The following is a 20222-nucleotide window of genomic DNA, read 5'->3' as shown; positions in this document are numbered from 1 at the left end:
CAGTTAGGATCTACCAGCTGCTCCTTGGAAATCCTATGGGGCACTTGTACCCTCTCCTATAGGGTCACTATGAGTCAGAATCGACTTGAAAGCAGTGGGTTTTGGTTTTTTATATGTAGTAAACATAAGAAAATAATGGCAGTTGAAACCAAACATCAGTCATATCAATAAATGTGAATGGACTTAATTCATCTGTTTTAAGAAAAGATCTTCAACTTGGTTTATAAAGCAAAACCCAATATGCTATATACAAGAGACAGAACTAAAAGTAACTCAGGTTAAAAATAAAGCGATGGGAAGATGGCGGACTAGGCAGATGCTACCTCGGATCCCTCTTACAACAAAGACACGGAAAAACAAGTGAATCGATCACATACATAACAATCTACGAACCCTGAACAACAAACACAGATTTAGAGATGGAGAATGAACTAATACGGGGAAGCAGCGATTGTTTCCAGAGCCTGGAGCCAGCGCACCAGTCAGGTACGGCACGAGCACAGAGAGCTGCTCCACCCCCATGAACTAACCCTGGGAGGGGGACCAGCCGGTTCCGCGGGCGGCGTGGGACGCAGCCGGTAGGAGAAGTCCCCGGGAGGCAGTGACTGGTCTCGGAGCAGGAAGAGCAATGTCCCAGCCAGGCAACTGTCCCGCCGGGATTTGGACTGGACGCAGGTACGGCATAAACACGGAGAACTGCTCCACCCCCCTGAACTAACCCCGGGAAGGGGCCCAGCCGGGTCGCGCAGGCGGTGTGGGACGCAGCCAATAGGAGAAGTCCCCGGGAGGCAGCGACTGGTATTGGAGCGGGGAGATCAGCGTCCCAGCCGGGACACTCGGTCACGGCACAAGCACGGGGAGCTGCTCCACCCATCTGAACTAACCCCGGGAGGCGGCCCAGCTGGTTCGTGGGGGCGGCACGGCCACGTGGCTGGAGGGACGAGAAGTCCCCGGGAGGCAGCGACTGATTTTGGAGTCGAGAGTGCACCGTCCCAGTAGGGGAGCCTTGACGCTGGGCGTGTGGCTGGAAGCGGAGGATCTGACCATGACTCCAGCGGGCCAGACCCCCCAGGGGCAATCTCCACACAGCTAGCACACATAGGTGACGCGCCCACGGGAATCTCAGATATAATAGTCATTCCAAGCAAGACAAGCAACTCTGGCTATATTCTGAGGTGCTACTCTCCTATCTCTCTGTTCCCTCCCCCACCCTCCCCAGGCGGCTTCATTAACATCTGAATAGCCTGAGCCAGAGGGAGAACTCTGATAGGGATCTGACTGCATTTTTTTTAGCGGATTTTCTGGAAAAACTAGTTTCCCAGTGATGGCTCGGAGACAACAATCCATATCAAACCACTTAAAGAAGCAGACCATGACAGCTTCTCCAAGCCCCCAAACAAAAGAATCAAAATCTTTCCCAAATGAAGATACAATCCTGGAATTATCAGATACAGAATATAAAAAACTAATTTACAGAATGCTTAAAGATATCACAAATGAAATTAGGATAACTGCAGAAAAAGCCAAGGAACACACTGATAAAACTGTTGAAGAACTCAAAAAGATTATGCAAGAACATAGTGGAAAAATTAATAAGTTGCAAGAATCCATAGAGAGACAACATGTAGAAATCCAAAAGATTAACAATAAAATAACAGAATTAGACAATGAACTAGGAAGTCAGAGGAGCAGACTCGAGCAATTAGAATGCAGACTGGGACATCTGGAGGACCAGGGAATCAATACCAACATAGCTGAAAAAAAATCAGATAAAAGAATTTAAAAAAATGAAGAAACCTTAAGAATTATGTGGGACTCTATCAAGAAGGATAACCTGCGGGTGATTGGAGTCCCAGAACAGGGAGGGATAACAGAAAACACAGAGAAAATAGTTGAAGAACTCCTGACAGAAAACTTCCCTGACATCATGAAAGACAAAAGGATATCTATCCAAGATGCTCATCGAACCCCATTTAAGATTGATCCAAAAAGAAAAACACCAAGACATATTATCATCAAACTCACCAAAACCAAAGATAAACAGAAAATTTTAAAAGCAGCCAGGGAGAAAAGAAAGGTTTCCTTCAAGGGAGAATCAATAAGAATAAGTTCAGACTACTCAGCAGAAACCATGCAGGCAAGAAGGGAATGGGACGACATATACAGAACACTGAAGGAGAAAAACTGCCAGCCAAGGATCATATATCCAGCAAAACTCTCTCTGAAATATGAAGGAGAAATTAAGATATTTACAGACAAACACAAGTTTAGAGAATTTGCAAAAACCAAACCAAAGCTACAAGAAATACTGAAGGATATTGTTTGGTCAGAGAACCAATAATTTCAGATATCAGCACAACACAAGGTCACAAAACAGAACGTCCTGATATCAACTCAAATAGGGAAATCAAAAAAAAAAAAAAAAACAAATTAAGATTAATTTAAAAAAAATACACATAACAGGGAATCATGGAACTCAATAGGTAAAAGATCACAATAATCAAAAAGAGGGACTAAATACAGGAGGCATAGAACTGCCATATGGAGAGTGATACAAGGTGATATAGAACAATACAAGTTAGGTTTTTACTTAGAAAAATAGGGGTAAATAATAAGGTAACCACAAAAAGGTATAACAAATCTATAACTCAAGATAAAAGCCAAGAAAAACGTAACGACTCAACTAGCATAAAGTCAAACACTATGAAAATGAGGATCTCACAATTTACTAAGAAAAACGCCTCAGCACAAAAAAGTATGTGGAAAAATGAAATTGTCAACAACACACATAAAAAGGCATCAAAATGACAGCACTAAAAACATTTATCTATAATTACCCTGAATGTAAATGGACTAAATGCACCAATAAAGAGACAGAGAGTCACAGACTGGATAAAGAAACATGATCCATCTATATGCTGCCTACAAGAGACACACCTTAGACTTAGAGACACAAACAAACTAAAACTCAAAGGATGGAAAAAAGTATATCAAGCAAACAATAAGCAAAAAAGAATAGGAGTAGCAATATTAATTTCTGACAAAATAGACTTTAGACTTAAATCCACCACAAAGGATAAAGAAGGACACTATATAATGATAAAAGGGACAATTGATCAGGAAGACATAACCATATTAAATATTTATGCACCCAATGACAGGGCTGCAAGATACATAAATCAAATTTTAACAGAATTGAAAAGTGAGATAGATACCTCCACAATTATAGTAGGAGACTTCAACACACCACTTTCAGAGAAGGACAGGACATCCAGTAAGAAGCTCAATAGAGACACGGAAGATCTAATTACATCAACCAACTTGACCTCATTGACTTATACAGAACTCTCCACCCAACTGCTGCAAAGTATACTTTTTTTTCTACCGCACATGGAACATTCTCTAGAATAGACCACATATTAGGTCATAAAACAAACCTTTGCAGAGTCCAAAACATCGAAATATTACAAAGCATCTTCTCAGACCACAAGGCAATAAAACTAGAGATCAATAACAGAAAAACTAGGGAAAAGAAATCAAATACTTGGAAAATGAACAATACCCTCCTGAAAAAAGACTGGGTTATAGAAGACATCAAGGAGGGAATAAGGAAATTCATAGAAAGCAACGAGAATGAAAATACTTCCTATCAAAACCTCTGGGACACAGCAAAAGCAGTGCTCAGAGGCCAATTTATATCAATAAATGCACACATACAAAAAGAAGAAAGAGCCAAAATCAGAGAACTGTCCCTACAACTTGAACAAATAGAAAGTGAGCAACAAAAGAATCCATCAGGCACCAGAAGAAAACAAATAATAAAAATTAGAGCTGAACTAAATGAATTAGAGAACAGAAAAACAATTGAAAGAATTAACAAAGCCAAAAGCTGGTTCTTTGAAAAAATTAACAAAATTGATAAACCATTGGCTAGACTGACTAAAGAAATACAGGAAAGGAAACAAATAACCCAAATAAGAAACGAGAAGGACCACATCACAACACAACCAAATGAAATTAAAAGAATCATTTCAGATTATTATGAAAAATTGTACTCTAACAAATTTGAAAACCTAGAAGAAATGGATGAATTCCTGGAAAAACACTACCTACCTAAACTAACACATTCAGAAGTAGAACAACTAAATAGACCCATAACAAAAAAAGAGATTGAAACGGTAATCAAAAAACTCCCAACAAAAAAAAGCCCTGGCCCAGATGGCTTCACTGCAGAGTTCTACCAAACTTTCAGAGAAGAGTTAACACCACTACTTCTGAAGGTATTCCAAAGCATAGAAAATGACGGAATACTACCCAACTCATTCTATGAAGCCACCATCTCCCTGATACCAAAACCAGGTAAAGACATTACAAAAAAAGAAAATTATAGACCTATATCCCTCATGAACATTGATGCAAAAATCCTCAACAAAATTCTAGCCAATAGAATCCAACAACACATCAAAAAAATAATTCACCTTGATCAAGTGGGATTTATACCAGGTATGCAAGGCTGGTTTAATATCAGAAAAACCATTAATGTAATCCATCACATAAATAAAACAAAAGACAAAAACCACATGATCTTATCAATTGATGCAGAAAAGGCATTTGACAAAGTCCAACACCCATTTATGATAAAAACTCTTACCAGAATAGGAATTGAAGGAAAATTCCTCAACATAATAAAGGGCATCTATGCAAAGCCAACGGCCAATATCACTCTAAATGGAGAGAACCTGAAAGCATTTCCCTTGAGAACGGGAACCAGACAAGGATGCCCTTTATCACCGCTCTTATTCAACATCGTGCTGGAAGTCCTAGCCAGGGCAATTAGGCTAGACAAAGAAATAAAAGGTATCCGGATTGGCAAGGAAGAAGTAAAGTTATCACTATTTGCAGATGACATGATTATATACACAGAAAACCCTAAGGAATGCTCCAGAAAACTACTGAAACTAATAGAAGAGTTTGGCAGAGTCTCAGGTTATAAAATAAACATACAAAAATCACTTGGATTCCTCTACATCAACAAACAGAACACCGAAGAGGAGATAACCAAATCAATACCATTCACAGTAGCCCCCAAGAAGATAAGATACTTAGGAATAAATCTTACCAAAGATGTAAAAGACCTATACAAAGAAAACTACAAAGCTCTACTACAAGAAATTCAAAAGGACATACTTAAGTGGAAAAACATACCTTGCTCATGGATAGGAAGACTTAACATAGTAAAAATGTCTATTCTACCAAAAGCCATCTATACATTTAATGCACTTCCGATCCAAATTCCAATGTCATATTTTAAGGGGATAGAGAAACAAATTACCAATTTCATATGGAAGGGAAAGAAACCCCGGATAAGCAAAGCACTACTGAAAAAGAAGAAGAAAGTGGGAGGCCTCACTTTACCTGACTTCAGAACCTATTATACAGCCACAGTAGTCAAAACAGCCTGCTACTGGTACAACAACAGGCACATAGACCAATGGAACAGAATTGAGAACCCAGACATAGATCCATCCACGTATGAGCAGCTGATATTTGACAAAGGACCAGTGTGAATTAATTGGGGAAAAGATAGCCTTTTTAACAAATGGTGCTGGCATAACTGGATATCCATTTGCAAGAAAATGAAACAGGACCCATACCTCACACCATGCACAAAAACTGACTCCAAGTGGATCAAAGACCTAAACATAAAGACTAAAACGATAAAGATCATGGAAGAAAAAATAGGGACAACCCTAGGAGCCCTAATACAAGGCATAAACAGAATACAAAACATTACCAAAAATGATGAAGAGGAACCCGATAACTGGGAGCTCCTAAAAATCAAACACCTATGCTCATCTAAAGACTTCACCAAAAGAGTAAAAAGACCACCTACAGACTGGGAAAGAATTTTCAGCTATGACATCTCCGACCAGCGCCTGATCTCTAAAATCTACATGATTCTGTCAAAACTCAACCACAAAAAGACAAACAACCCAATCAAGAAGTGGGCAAAGGATATGAACACACATTTCACTAAGGAAGATATTCAGGCAGCCAACAGATACATGAGAAAATGCTCTCGATCATTAGCCATTAGAGAAATGCAAATTAAAACTACGATGAGATTCCATCTCACACCAGCAAGGCTGGCATTAATCCAAAAAACACAAAATAATAAATGTTGGAGAGGCTGCGGAGAGATTGGAACTCTCATACACTGCTGGTGGGAATGTAAAATGGTACAACCACTTTGGAAATCTATCTGGCGTTATCTTAAACAGTTAGAAATAGAACTACCATACAACTCAGAAATCCCACTCCTGGGAATATACCCTAGAGATACAAGAGCCTTGATACAAACAGATATATGCACACCCATGTTTATTGCAGCTCTGTATACAATAGCAAAAAGTTGGAAGCAACCAAGGTGTCCCTCAACGGATGAATGGGTAAATAAATTGTGGTATATTCACACAATGGAATACTACGCATCGATAAAGAACAGTGACGAATCTGTGAAACATTTCATAACATGGAGGAACCTGGAAGGCATTATGCTGAGCGAAATTAGAGGCAAAAGGACAAATATTGTATAAGACCACTATTATAAGATCTTGAGAAATAGTAAACCTGAGAAGAACACATACTTTTGTGGTTACGAGGCGGGGAGGGAGGGAGGGTGGGAGAGGGTTTTTTATTGATTAATCAGTAGATAAGAACTGCTTTAGGTGAAGGGAAAGACAACACTCAATACATGGAAGGTCAGCTCAATTGGACTGGACCAAAAGCAAAGAAGTTTCCAGGATAAAATGAATGCTTCAAAGGTCAGCGGAGCAGGGGCGGGGGTCTGGGGAACATGGTTTGAGGGGACTTCTAAGTCAATTGGCAAAATAATTCTATTATGAAATCATTCTGCATCCCACTTTGAAATGTGGCGTCTGGGGTCTTAAATGCTAACAAGAGGCCATCTAAGATGCCTCAGTTGGTCTCAGCCCACCTGGATCAAAGGAGAATGAAGAACACCAAGGCCACACGACAACTAAGAGCCCAAGAGACAGAAAGGGCCACATGAACCAGAGACCTACATCATCCTGAGACCAGAAGAACTAGTTGGTGCCCGGCCACAATCGATGACTGCCCTCACAGGGAGCACAACAGAGAACTCCTGAGGGAGCAGGAGATCAGTGGGATACAGACCCCAAATTCTCATAAAAAGACCAAACTTAATGGTCTGACTGAGACTACAGGAATCCCGGCGGCCATGGTCCCCAGACCTTCTGTTGGCACAGGACAGGAACCATCCCCGAAGACAACTCATCAGACATGAAAGGGACTGGTCAGCGGAGGGGAGAGAGATGCTGATGAAGAGTGAACTAATTATATCAGGTGGACACTTGAGAGTGTGTTGGCAACTCTTGTCTGGAGGGGGGATGGGAGGATAGAGAGAGAGGGAAGCCGGCAAAATTGTCAAGAAAGGAGAGACTGAAAGGGCTGACTCAAGAGGGGGAGAGCAAGTGGGAGTACGGAGAAAGATGTATGTAAACTTATATGTGACAGACTGATTGGATTTGTAAACGTTCACTTGAAGCTTAATAAAAGTTATTAAAAAAAAATAAAAAATAAAAAAAATAAAGCGATGGTGCACTAGTCTGGGTACAATACGAAGCAGACTGAAAGGGAACACCAGGCTTTGTTGTAGGGATTTGACCTTACACAATTGTGGTGCTAGTTAGGCAGTTTTTGTAAGGCTGTTTCCACATTTGATACTAGAAGCTAATAGTCTGCAGGGCAGGCGGTGGGGAAGGGAAGATAAAGTTGGAAAGATCAAGGACAAGCTGGAACTCACAAAGAGACCAAAATTCATGTCATTTCTCTTTGCTTTTGACCTGAATGCTGTGTGTGTTGTACAGAATCAGGCGCTTTGTTGTGGAGGTAAAAACACACGCACCTGGCCCAGAAATTGGAGAAGCTGAAGGAGGATCCAGGGAAAGGTAGAGCAATTGCAGACCCAGCTGCTGACTCTTACCAAGAGGTGAGCCAGCAGATGAGCAATAACATCATTGAGTTACAAATGGCTGCAGCTTCGCTTACACCCTCCCACGAGAACCTCTCCTGTGGTCCATTCTAAGAAAGCCTAGAGAAAAGGTAATTTTGGGAAATGTAGCTCAGCTTGTCCATTTGACAAATTACAAAACTACAGAAGATGGGAAAATGTATACTAGGTAAATGGAAAAATGCCAAGCTTGTTCTTCCCTTTTGGTTTCGTAACTTCCTGTTGTTGCACATTTCATTATAATACTTTACTTTGTCTTCTCAAGCTGCCCTTGGAAATGTTGTGTTCAGCTCTTTTACGTAAGCATTTATTCCATTCACTTTAGCTACTCTACATTCAAGAGCTAGTTTCAGAGTCTCTTCTGACATTCATTTTGGTCTTTTCTATCTTTTTAATGACCTTTTGCTTTCTTCGTGTATGATGTCCTTTTACAACTCATCCAGTCTTTGGTTGTTAGCGTTCAGTGTGTCAACGCTATTCTTGAAATGGTCTCTAAATTCAGGTGGGGTATACTCATTGCCATACTTTTGTTTTCATGTACTTGTTTTAATTTTCTTCAGCTTCAACTTGAACTTATATATGAGCAGTTGGTAGTCTGTCCCGCAGTCGGCCCTTGGCCTTGTTCTGACTGATTATATTGAGCTTCTCCATTGTCTCTTTCCACAGATGTAGCCAGTTTGATTCCTGTGTATTCCATCTGGCAAGGTGTTTAGGTGGATAGTCGAAGTTTATGTTGTTGAAAAGAGGTATTTCTGATGAATAAGTCATTGGTCTTGCAAAATTATATCATGCCGTCTCTGGTGCTGTTTCTGTCACCAAGGCCATATTTTCCAACTACTGATCCTTCTTCGTTTCCAACTTTCGCATTTCAATCACCAGAAATTATCAATGCGTCTTGATTACATGTTTGATCAGTTTCAGACTGCACAGATTGATAAAAATCTTCAATTTCCTCATCTTTGGCGTTAGTGGTTGGTGCATAAATTTGAATAATAATCATATTAACTGGTCTTGGCATATGGATATTATCCTATCACTGATGGTGTTGTACTTCAGGATAGATCTTGAAATTTTTTTTTGACAGTGAATACAATGCTGTTACTCTTTAACTTGTCAGTCCCAGCGTAGTAGACTGTGTTCTTGTTGTTGTTGTTAGGTGTCATCCAGTTGGTTCTGATTCATAGTGACCCTATGTACAACAGAATGAAATACTGCTGGTCCTGTGCCATCCTCACAATAGTTGCTATGGTTGAGCCCATTGTTGCAGCCACTGTGCTGGTCTACCTCATTGAGGATCTTGCTCTCCTTTGCTGACCCTGGAGAGCATGATATTGCTCTCCAGGGACTGATCCCTCCTGATAACATGTCCAGAGTATGTGAAACGTAGTCTTGCCACCCTTGCTTCTAAGGAGCATTCTGGTTGTACTTCTTCCAAGACAGATTTGGTCATTCTTTTGGCAGTCCATGGTATATTCAGTATTCTTCACCAACACCAAAATTCAAAGGCATCAATCAGTTCTTCTTTGATCTTCCTTACTCATTGTCTAGCTTTCACATGCACAGGAGGCTGTTGAAAATTCCATGGCTTGGGACAGGCACACATTGGTCTTCAAGGTGACGTCTTTGTTTTTCAACACTTCAAAGAGGTCTTTTATAGCAGATTTGTCCAATGCAATGCATCTTTTGATTTCTTGACTGCTGCTTCCATGGGTGTTGATTGTGGATCCAAGTAAAATGAAGTCCTTGACAATTTCAGTCTTTTCTGTGTTTTTCATGATGTTGCTTATTGGTTGAGTTGTGAGGATTTTTGTTTTCTTTAGGTTGAGGTGCAAGCCCTACTAAAGGCTGTGGTTTTTGATCTTCATCAGTAAGTGCTTCAAGTCCTCTTCACTTTTCAGCAAGGTTGTCATCTGCATAACGTGGGTTGTTAATGAGTCTTCCTCCAATCCTGATGCCCTGTTCTTCATATAGTCCAGCTTCTCGGATTATTTGCTCAGCATACAGGTTGAATAGATATGGTGAAAGTCTACAACCCTGATGCACACATTTCCTGACTTTAAACCTCTGAGTATACCCTTGTTCTGTTCAAACAACTGCCTCTTGATCTATGTACAAGTCTCTCATGAGTACAATTAGATGTTCTGGAATTTCCATTCTTCGCAATGTTGTCCATAATTTGTTACAGTCCACACAGTAGAATGCCTTTGCATTGTCGATATATCAGAGGTAAACATCTTTCTGGTATTCTCTGCTTTTAGCTGGGATCCATCTGACATCAGCTATGATATTCCTTTTTCTACGTCCTCTTCTGAATCAGGCTTGAATTTCTGGCAGCTCCCTGTCAATATACTGCTGCAGCCAGTTTTGAATGGTTTTCAGCAAAATTTTACTTGTGTGTGATATTAATTATATTGTTTGATAACTTCCACATCTGGTTGGATCACCTTTCTTTGGAATAGGTGTAAATATGGATCTCTTTCAGTGGGATGACCAGGTAGCTATTTTCCACATTTCTCCACATAGATAAGTGAGCACTTCACTGCATCCATTTGTTGAAGGACCTCAATTGGTTTTCTGTTAATTTCTGGAGCTTTGCTTTTCGCCAGTGCCTTCAGTGAAGCTTGGACCTCTCATTCAGTATCATTGGTTCCTAATCATATACTGCCTCCTAATATGGTTGAGTGTCGACCAATTCTTTTTGGTATACTGACTCTGTGTGTTACCGCAGTTTCGCGAGTTAGAGCCACCTGCGGCAAATAGCCAATTCTTGAGACGGGGGTGAGGTGGGTAGCAAGAGCTTTATTAGTAGATATACTGGTATATGGAGACAGAGGGGAATGATCTCCTAAAGTCGTCTGTCTCACTAGACTACCGATCAGCTCGGGTTTTTAAGGGAAAAAAGGGCCATAAGTTTTAGGGACTTGTGGAATGTGCCCTCTCTTTCTTCTGTTTGGTTTCAGTGGCCGTATCTCAAACATGTTGATCTTTTCCTGCCATTATCCCACCAGCTCAGGGGGTAGTTGGCACCATCCTTCATCTTATTTGACAAGTTTAGATCAATATCACTTGTTTTCCACAGTCTTAGAGGAAACATTGGTTAACACTTAACCATTTGGGGAGCTAACATCAGGATCTTAGAGGCAGGGATGGGCTAGGGGAGAGCAAGGAGAGAAAGAAGAAAGAAGGAAAAAAAATTGGCTCAGGTACTGTTGAAGATAAGGCTGAGCAGCCTGTTTCATGTGTATTCTTTATATCTTCTTTTGATGCCTCCTGTGTTGTTTAATATTTTCCCTGTAGAATCCTTCAGTATTGCAGCTCGAGGCTTGAATTTTTTCTTTAGTTCTTTCAGCTTGAGAAATACTGAGCATGTTCTTCCCTTTTGGTTTTCTATCTCCAGGTCTTTGCACATGTCATTTGCACTTTACTTTGTCTTTTCGAGCCGCACTTTGAAATCTTCTGTTCAGCCGTTCACTTTAGCTACTTGACATTCAAGAGCAAGTTTCAGATTTCTTCTGACATCCATTTTGGTCTTTTCTTTCCTGTCTTTTTAATGGCCTCTTGCTTTCTGCATGTATGATATCTTTGATGTCATTCCACAACTCATCTGGTCTTCAGTCATTAGTGGTCAGTGTGTCAAATTTGTTCTTGAGATGGTCTCTAAATTCAGGTGGGATATATTCAAGGTAGTACTTTGGCTTTCGTGGACATGTTCTAATGTTCTTCAGTTTCAACTTGAACTTGTATATGAGCAATTGATGGTCTGTTCCACACTTGGCCCCTGGCCTTGTTCTGACTGATGATACTGAGCTTTTCCATTATCTTTTTCCACAGATGTAGTTGATTCGATTCCTGTGTATTCCATCTGATAAGGTCCGTGTGTATATTATTTTGTTGAGAAAAAGATATTTGCAATGAATAAGTCATTCGTCTTGCGAAGTCTATCATGCAGTCCTTGGCATCATTTCTATCACCAAGGCCATATTTCTACTGATGCTTCTTCTGTGTTTCCAGCTTTTGCATTCCAATCACCAGTAATTATCAATGCATCCTGATTGCATGTGTGATCAATTTCAGGCTGCAGAAGTTGGTAAAAATCATTGATTTCTTCATCTTTGGCCTTAGTGGTTGCTGCGTAAATTTGAATATCAATTGTATTAACTGATCTTCCTTATAAGTGTGTGGATATTATCCTATTACTGACAGTGTAGTACTTCAGGATAGATCTTGAAATGTTCTTTTCGGCGATGAAAGTAACACCATTCCTCTTCAAGTTGTCTTTCATTCATAGCGTAGTAGACCATATGATTATCCAATTCAAAATGGCTAGTATCAGTCCATTTCACCTCACTAATGCCTAGGATGTCAATGTGTATGCATTCCACTTCGTTTTTGACAATTTCCAATTTTCCTAGATTCATACTTGGTACATTCCACATTCTGATTATTGGTGAATATTTGCAGCTGTTGCTTCTCATTTTGAGTCATGCCACATCAGCAAATGAAGGTCCTGAAAGCTTGACTCCATCCACATCATTAAGGCCAGCTCTACTTTGAAGAGGTAGCCCTTCCCCAGTTGTATTTTGAGTGCCTTCCAACCTGAGGGACTCATCTTCCAGCACTGCTATTCATAAAGTTTTCACTGGCTAATTCTTTTCAGAAGTAGACCACTGGGTTCTTCTTCCTAGTATCTTAGTCTGGAACCTCAGCTGAAACCAGTCTGTCATGGGTGACCCAGCTGGTATTTGAATACTGGTGGCATAGCTTCTGGCATGACAGCACCACAAAAGCCCCCACAGTACTACAAGCTGACAGACACTTGAGGGTCATAGACTAAATGATTGTTAGATTCAAAATGGCCAATACCAGTCCATTTCAGCTCACTAATGTATATGATATAGATCTTCAAGCATTCCATTTCATTTTTCAATAACTTCCAATTTTCCTTGATCCATATTTCATACATTCCACGTTCAGATTGCTAAGAGATGTTTGCAGCTATTTCTTCTCATTTTGAGTCATGTGATATCAGGAAATGAAGGTCCCAAAAGCTTTATTCCATCCACATCATTAAGGTAAACTCTACTTTGAGGGGGCAGTTCTTTCCCAGCAGTATTTTAAGTGCCTTCCAACCTGAGGGGCTCATCTTCTAGCACTATATCAGACAATTTTCCACTGTCAGCCTAAGGTTTTCACTGGGTGATTTTTCCAGAAGTAGATTGCCAGAACCTTCTTCTTCTTAGTTGAGAAGATTTGATGAAACCAGTCCACCATCACTGACTCTGCTGGCATTTGAAATACAGTGAATTAAACGATGCAGGAAGCATCAAAAACAGATGGAAGGCATACACAGAGTCACTGTACCAAAACGAATTTGGTCGATATTCAGTCATTTCAGAAGGTAGCATATGATCAAGAACTAATGGTACTGAAGGAAGAAGTCCAAGCTGCACTGAAGGCATTGGCAAAAAGCAAGGTGAGGCGGGGCCAAGATGGCTGACTAGGTAGAAGCTACCTCGGATCCCTCTTGCGCCAAAGACTCAGAAAAACAAGTGAATCGATCACATACATGACAATCTACAAACCCTAGCCATCAAACACAGATCTAAAGAGTTGACCTGAGTGACAGAGACTGAGAACGAGCAACCATGGGGAAGCAATGACTGTTTTCGGAGCCTGGAGCCAGCATCCCAGTCAGAAAACCTTGGCGCTGGGCTTTGGACTGGGCGCATGGAAGCTGAGCCCGGCATCCTGAGATGGCGCAAACATGGGACGCAGCACTAGCCCCCAGAAGTGACCTCGGGGGAAGCCCAGCCAGTGCACGCAGGCAGCGCAGCAACGCAGCTGACAGGAGGAGAAGTCACTGGGAGGCAGCGACTGGCTTTGGAGCCTGGAGTGGCATCCCAGCCGTCCCAGACCTTGGCGCTGGTCTTTGGACTGGGAGCAGAGGAACCGACCATGTCTTCTGAGACAGCACAAGCAAAGGACATGGGCCTGACCCTCGAGGGCAATCTCGACCCAGCCAACTGCACACAGGCTACACACCCCTCGGGAATCTGAGATAAAACAGTCATCGCCAAGCAAGATAAGTAACTTTGTCTATATTCCGGGGTGCTACTCTCTCCTATCTATCTGGTCCCTCCCCTCCCCTTCCCAGGCAGCTTCATTAACATTGGAATTTCCTGAGCCAGAGAGTGAAGTGCTCTGCAGTTTTTTTTTGTTTGTGTTTTTTTTTTTTTTGGTCTTTTCCTAACCCATTCTCCTGGCCTGAGAGAAGCAGCTACAAAACACCCAGGGACCAAAAATCCTTCCCTGACTTCCCAGAATTGGACGAAAAATACAGAACCAGCTCCTTCCAAGCATATGAGATCCACAGTCTTGGGCTTTCATCCCTACAGGGAACAAGGCGGCTATTATAATGCAAAGGCAATTCTGATAGGGATCTGACTGCAATTGTTTTAGTGGATTACTGGAAAGACAAGTTTCCCAGGTCTGATATCTCTGCGTATTAAACAGAGCCCTCACTGACCCACTACCGGGGACTGAGGACTGAAGCTCCCCCCAGACCACCTAGCCTCCTGCCTTAGGGGTCTGAGGATGGTGGCACCTACCAATCTGTAGAGGTACATGCATTGGGTGCCTAAGGTACAGCAGCAGAGCCCACCCACCAAAGTGCTTTAGGAAGAGACACACCTACCTCACTGGCACTTGAGGGAAGCCTGTCAGCATCCTGCCTCCCCCCCAGAGTGTGACCCCCTGCCGCTACTAGAATCTGGTGCACACAAGTAGCACCACTACTCCTCTAGGTGGATAGGTGACAGTCTGCACCACACACTTGATGACCCAAAATTAGATTCTACTCAAGAATAGTGAATGAACTCTTAGGCTTGTATATCTGGTAACAGCCCAAACCAGCTGGTAATAGGACATAAGTGATTCAAGGCTACAACAATCAAGACAGCGCAGTCTAGTAGCCCATCTACATATAATCAAAGAAAACAAAACAAGATAAGAGTCAGTGAGCAAATATAAAATAAATCACAACATCTTATAGATGGCCCAGAGATAGCAGTCGATATCAAACCACAAAAAGAAGCAGACCATGATTGCTTCTACAACTCCCCAAATTAAAGAATCAAAATCTTTCCCAAATGAAGATACAATCCTGGAATTGCCAGATGCAGAATATAAAAAACTAATTTACAAAATGTTTCAAGACATCAAGGATGACCTCAGAAATGAAATAAGGCAATCTACAGAAAAAGCCAAGGAACACACTGATAAAGCAGTTGAAGAACTCAAAAAGATTATTCAAGAACATAGTGGGAAAATTAAAAACCAGCAAGAATCCATAGAAAGCATTCAGAAATCCAAAAGATTAACAGTAAAATTACAGAATTAGACAATAGGAAGTCAGAGGAGCAGACTCGAGCAATTGGAATGCAGAGTGGGGGACCTGGAGGATAAGGGAATTGACACCAATATAGCTGGAAAAAATCAGATAAAAGAATTTTAAAAAATGAAGAAACCCTAAGAATCATGTGGGGCTCTATGAAGAAGAATAACTTGCATGTGATTGGAGTTCCAGAACAGGGAGGGATAACAGAAAATACAGAGAGAATAGTTGAAGATCTGTTGGCAGAAAACATCCCTGACATCGTGAAAGACGAAAGGATATCTATCCAAGATGCTTATCGAACCCCATTTAAGATTGATCCAAAAAGAAAATCACCAAGACATATTCTCATCAAACTTGCCAAAACCAAGGATAAAGAGAAAATTTTAAAAGCAGCCAGGGTTAAAAGAAAGGTCTCCTACAAAGGAGAAACAATAAGTTCAGACTACTCAGCAGAAACCATGCAGTCAAGAAGGCAATGGAATGATATATATAGAGCACTGAAGGAGAAAAACTGCCAACCAAGGATCATATATCCAGCAAAACTCTCTCTCAAATATGAAGGCGAAATTAAGATATTTACAGATAAACACAAGCTTAGAGAATTTGCAAAAACCAAACCAAATCTACAAGAATTACTAAAGGAAAGTCTTTGGTCAGAAAATCAATAATATCAGATACCAGCACAACACAAGGTCACAGAACAGAACATCCTGATATCAACTCAAATAGGGAAATCACAAAAACATATTAAGATTAATTTTTAAAAAGAAAAAAATGCTCAAAACAGGGAATCATTGAAGTCAATATGTAAAAGATCACAATAATCAAAAAGAGGGACTAAATAAAGGAGGCATGGAACTGCCATATGGAAAGGAAAACATGGCAATATAGGACAATACAAGTGAGGTTTTTACTTAGAAAAATAGGGGTAAATATTAAGGTAACCACAAAGAGGTATCACAATTCCATAACTTAAAAACCAAGAAAAACATAACAACTCAGCAAACATAAATTCAACTATTATGAAAATGGGGAACACACAATTTACAAAGAACAACGTCTCAGCACAAAAAAGTAAGTGGAAAAATGAAATTGTCAACAATACACACGAAAAGGCATCAAAATGACAGCACTAAACACATAAAAAAAAAAACACCTATAATTACACTGAATGTAAATGGACTAAATGCACCAATAAAGAGACAGAGAGTCTCAGACTGGATAAAGGAACACAATCCGTCTATATGCTGCCTACAAGAGACACACCTTAGGCTTAGAGACACAAACAAACTAAAACTCAAAGGATGGAAAAAAATATATCAAGCAAACAATAAGCAAAAAAGAAGAGGAGTAGCAATATTAATTTCTGACAAAATAGACTTTAAACTTAAATCCACCACAAAGGATAAAGAAGGTCACTACATAATGATAAAAGGGACAGTTGATCAGAAAGATATAACCATATTAAATATTTATGCACCCAATGACAGGGCTGCAAGATACATAAACTTTAACAGAACTGAAAAGTGAGATAAACACTTCCAAAATTATAGTAGGAGACTTCAACACACCGCTTTTGAAGAAGGACAGGACATCCAGTAAGAAGCTCAATAGAGACACGGAAGACCTAGTTGCTAAAGTCAACCAACTTGACCTCATAGACTTAGACAGAACACTCCACCCAACTGCTGCAAAGTATACTTTTTTTTCCGGTGCACATGGAACATTCTCTAGAATAGACCACATATTACGTCCTAAAACAAATCTTTGCAGAATCCAAAACATTGAAATATTGCAAAGCATCTTCTCAGACCACAAGGCAAACCAATAACAGAAAAATCAGGGAAAAGAAATCAGACACTTGGAAACTGAACAATATCCTGCTCAAAAAAGACTGGGTTATAGAAGACATTAAGGAGGGAATAAAGAAATTCATAGACTGCAACGAGAATGAAAACACTTCCTATCAAAACCTCTGGGACACAGTAAAAGCAGTGCTCAGAGGTCAATTTATATCAATAAATGCACACATTCAAAAAGAAGAAAGAGCCAAAAGCAGAGAACTGTCCCTACAACTTGAACAAATAGAAAGCGAGCAACAAAAGAATCCTTCAGGCACCAGAAGAAAACAAATAATAAAAATTAGAGCTGAACTAAATGAATTAGAGAACAGAAAAATAATTGAAAGAATTAACAAAGCCAAAAACTGGTTCTTTGAAAAAATTAACAAAATTGATAAACTATTGGCCAGACTAAAGAAATACAGGAAAGGAAATAACCCGAATAAGAAATGAGATGGGCCATATCACAAGAGACCCAACTGAAATTATAAGAATCGTACCAGATTATTACGAAAAATTGTACTCTAACAAATTTGCAAACCTTGAAGAAATGGATGAATTCCTGGAAAAACACTGTCTACCTAAATTAACACAATCAGAAGTAGAACAACTAAATAGACCCATAACAAGAAAAGAGATTGAAAAGGTAATCAAAAAACTCCCAACAAATAAAAGCCCTGGCCCAGACGGCTTCACTGCAGAGTTCTACCAAACTTTCAGAGAAGAGATAACACCACTACTACTAAAGGTATTTCAAAGTATAGAAATGACGGAATACTACCTAACTCATTCTATGAAGCCACCATATCCCTGATACCAAAACCAGGTAAAGATACCGCAAAAAAAGAAAATTACAAACCTATATCCTACATGAACATAGATGCAAAAATCCTCAACAAAATTCTAGCCAATAGAATTCAACAACATATCAAAAAAATAATCCACCATGACCAAGTGGGATTTATATCAGGTATGCAAAAAAAAAAAAAAAAATTTATAAAGCTGGTTTAATATTAGAAAAACCATTAATGTAATCCACCATATAAATAAAACAAAAGACAAAAACCACATGATCTTATCAATTGATGCAGAAAAGGCATTTGACAAAGTCCAACACCCATTTATGATAAAAACTCTCAGCAAAATAGGAATTGAAGGAAAATTCCTCAACATGATAAAGGGCATCTATGCAAAGCCAACAGCCAACATCACTCTAAATGGAGAGAACCTGAAAGCATTTCCCTTGAGAACGGGAACCAGACAAGGATGCCCTTTATCACCGCTCTTATTCAACATTGTGCTAGAGGTCCTAGCCAGAGCAATTAGGCTAGACAAAGAAATAAGGGCATCCGGATTGGCAAGGAAGAAGTAAAATTATCTCTATTTGCAGATGACATGATCTTATACACAGAAAACCCTAAGGAATCCTTCAGAAAACTACTGAAACTAATAGAAGAGTTTGGCAGAGTCTCAGGTTATAAGATAAACATATAAAAATCACTTGGATTCCTCTACATCAACAAAAAGAACATCTAAGAGGAAATCACCAAATCAATACCATTCACAGTAGCCCCCAAGAAGATAAAATACTTAGGAATAAATCTTACCAAGGATGTAAAAGACCTATACAAAGAAAACTACAAAGTACTAGAGCAAGAAACTAAAAAGGACTTACATAAGTGGAAAAACATTCCTTGCTCATGGATAGGAAGACTTAACATAGTAAAAATGTCTATTCTACCAAAAGCCATCTATACATACAATGCACTTCTGATCCAAATTCCAATGACTTTTTAATGTGATGGAGAAACAAATCATCAACTTCATATGGAAGGGAAAGAAGCCCCAGATAAGTAAAGCATTACTGAAAAAGAAGAAGGTGGGAGGCCTCACTCTACCTGATTTTAGAACATATTATACAGCCATAGAAGTCAAAACAGCCTGATAGTGGTACAATAGGCACATAGACCAATGGAACAGAATTGAGAACCCAGATATAAATCCATCCACATATGAATGAATAATGAAAGAAATATTTGACAAAGGCCTACTGTCAGTTAACTGGGGAAAAGTCGTCTTTTTAACAAATGGTGCTGGCATAACTGGGTATCCATTTGCAAAAAAATGAAACAGGACCCATACCTCACACCATGCACAAAAACTAACTCCAAGTGGATCAAAGACCTAAACGTAAAGACTAAAACGATAAAGATCATGGAAGAAAAAATAGGGACAACCTTAGGAGCCCTAATACAAGGCATAAACAGAATACAAAACATTACCAAAAATGACAAAGAGAAACCAGATAACTGGGAGCTCCTAAAAATCAAACACCTATGCTCATCTAAAGGCTTCACCAAAAGAGTAAAAAGACCACCTACAGATTGGGAAAAATTTTTCAGCTATGGCATCTCCGACCAGCGCCTGATCTCTAAAATCTATATGATTCTGTTAAAACTCAACCACAAAAAGACAAACAACCCAATCAAAAAGTGGGCAAAGGATATGAACACGCACTTCACTAAAGAAGATATTCAGGCAGCCAACAGATACATGAGAAAATGCTCTCGATCATTAGCCATTAGAGAAATGCAAATTAAAAGTACTATGAGATTCCTTCTGACTCCAACAAGGCTGTCATTAATCCAAAAAACACAAAATAATAAATGTTGGAGAGGCTGGAGAGATTGGAACTCTTATACACTGCTGGTGGGAATGTAAAATGGTACAACCACTTTGGAAATCTATCTGGCATTTTCTTAAAAAGTTCGAAATAGAACTACCATACAACCCAGAAATCCCACTCCTCGGAATATACCCTAGAGAAATAAGAGCCTTTACACAAACTGATATATGCACACCCATGTTTATTGCAGCTCTGTTTACAATAGCAAAAAGCTGGAAGCAACCAAGGTGTCCATCAATGGATGAA

Source organism: Elephas maximus, chromosome 22, assembly GCF_024166365.1.
Source record: "Elephas maximus indicus isolate mEleMax1 chromosome 22, mEleMax1 primary haplotype, whole genome shotgun sequence".
Taxonomy (NCBI): Eukaryota; Metazoa; Chordata; class Mammalia; order Proboscidea; family Elephantidae; genus Elephas; species Elephas maximus.
Note: the sequence above shows the minus strand (reverse complement) of the source record.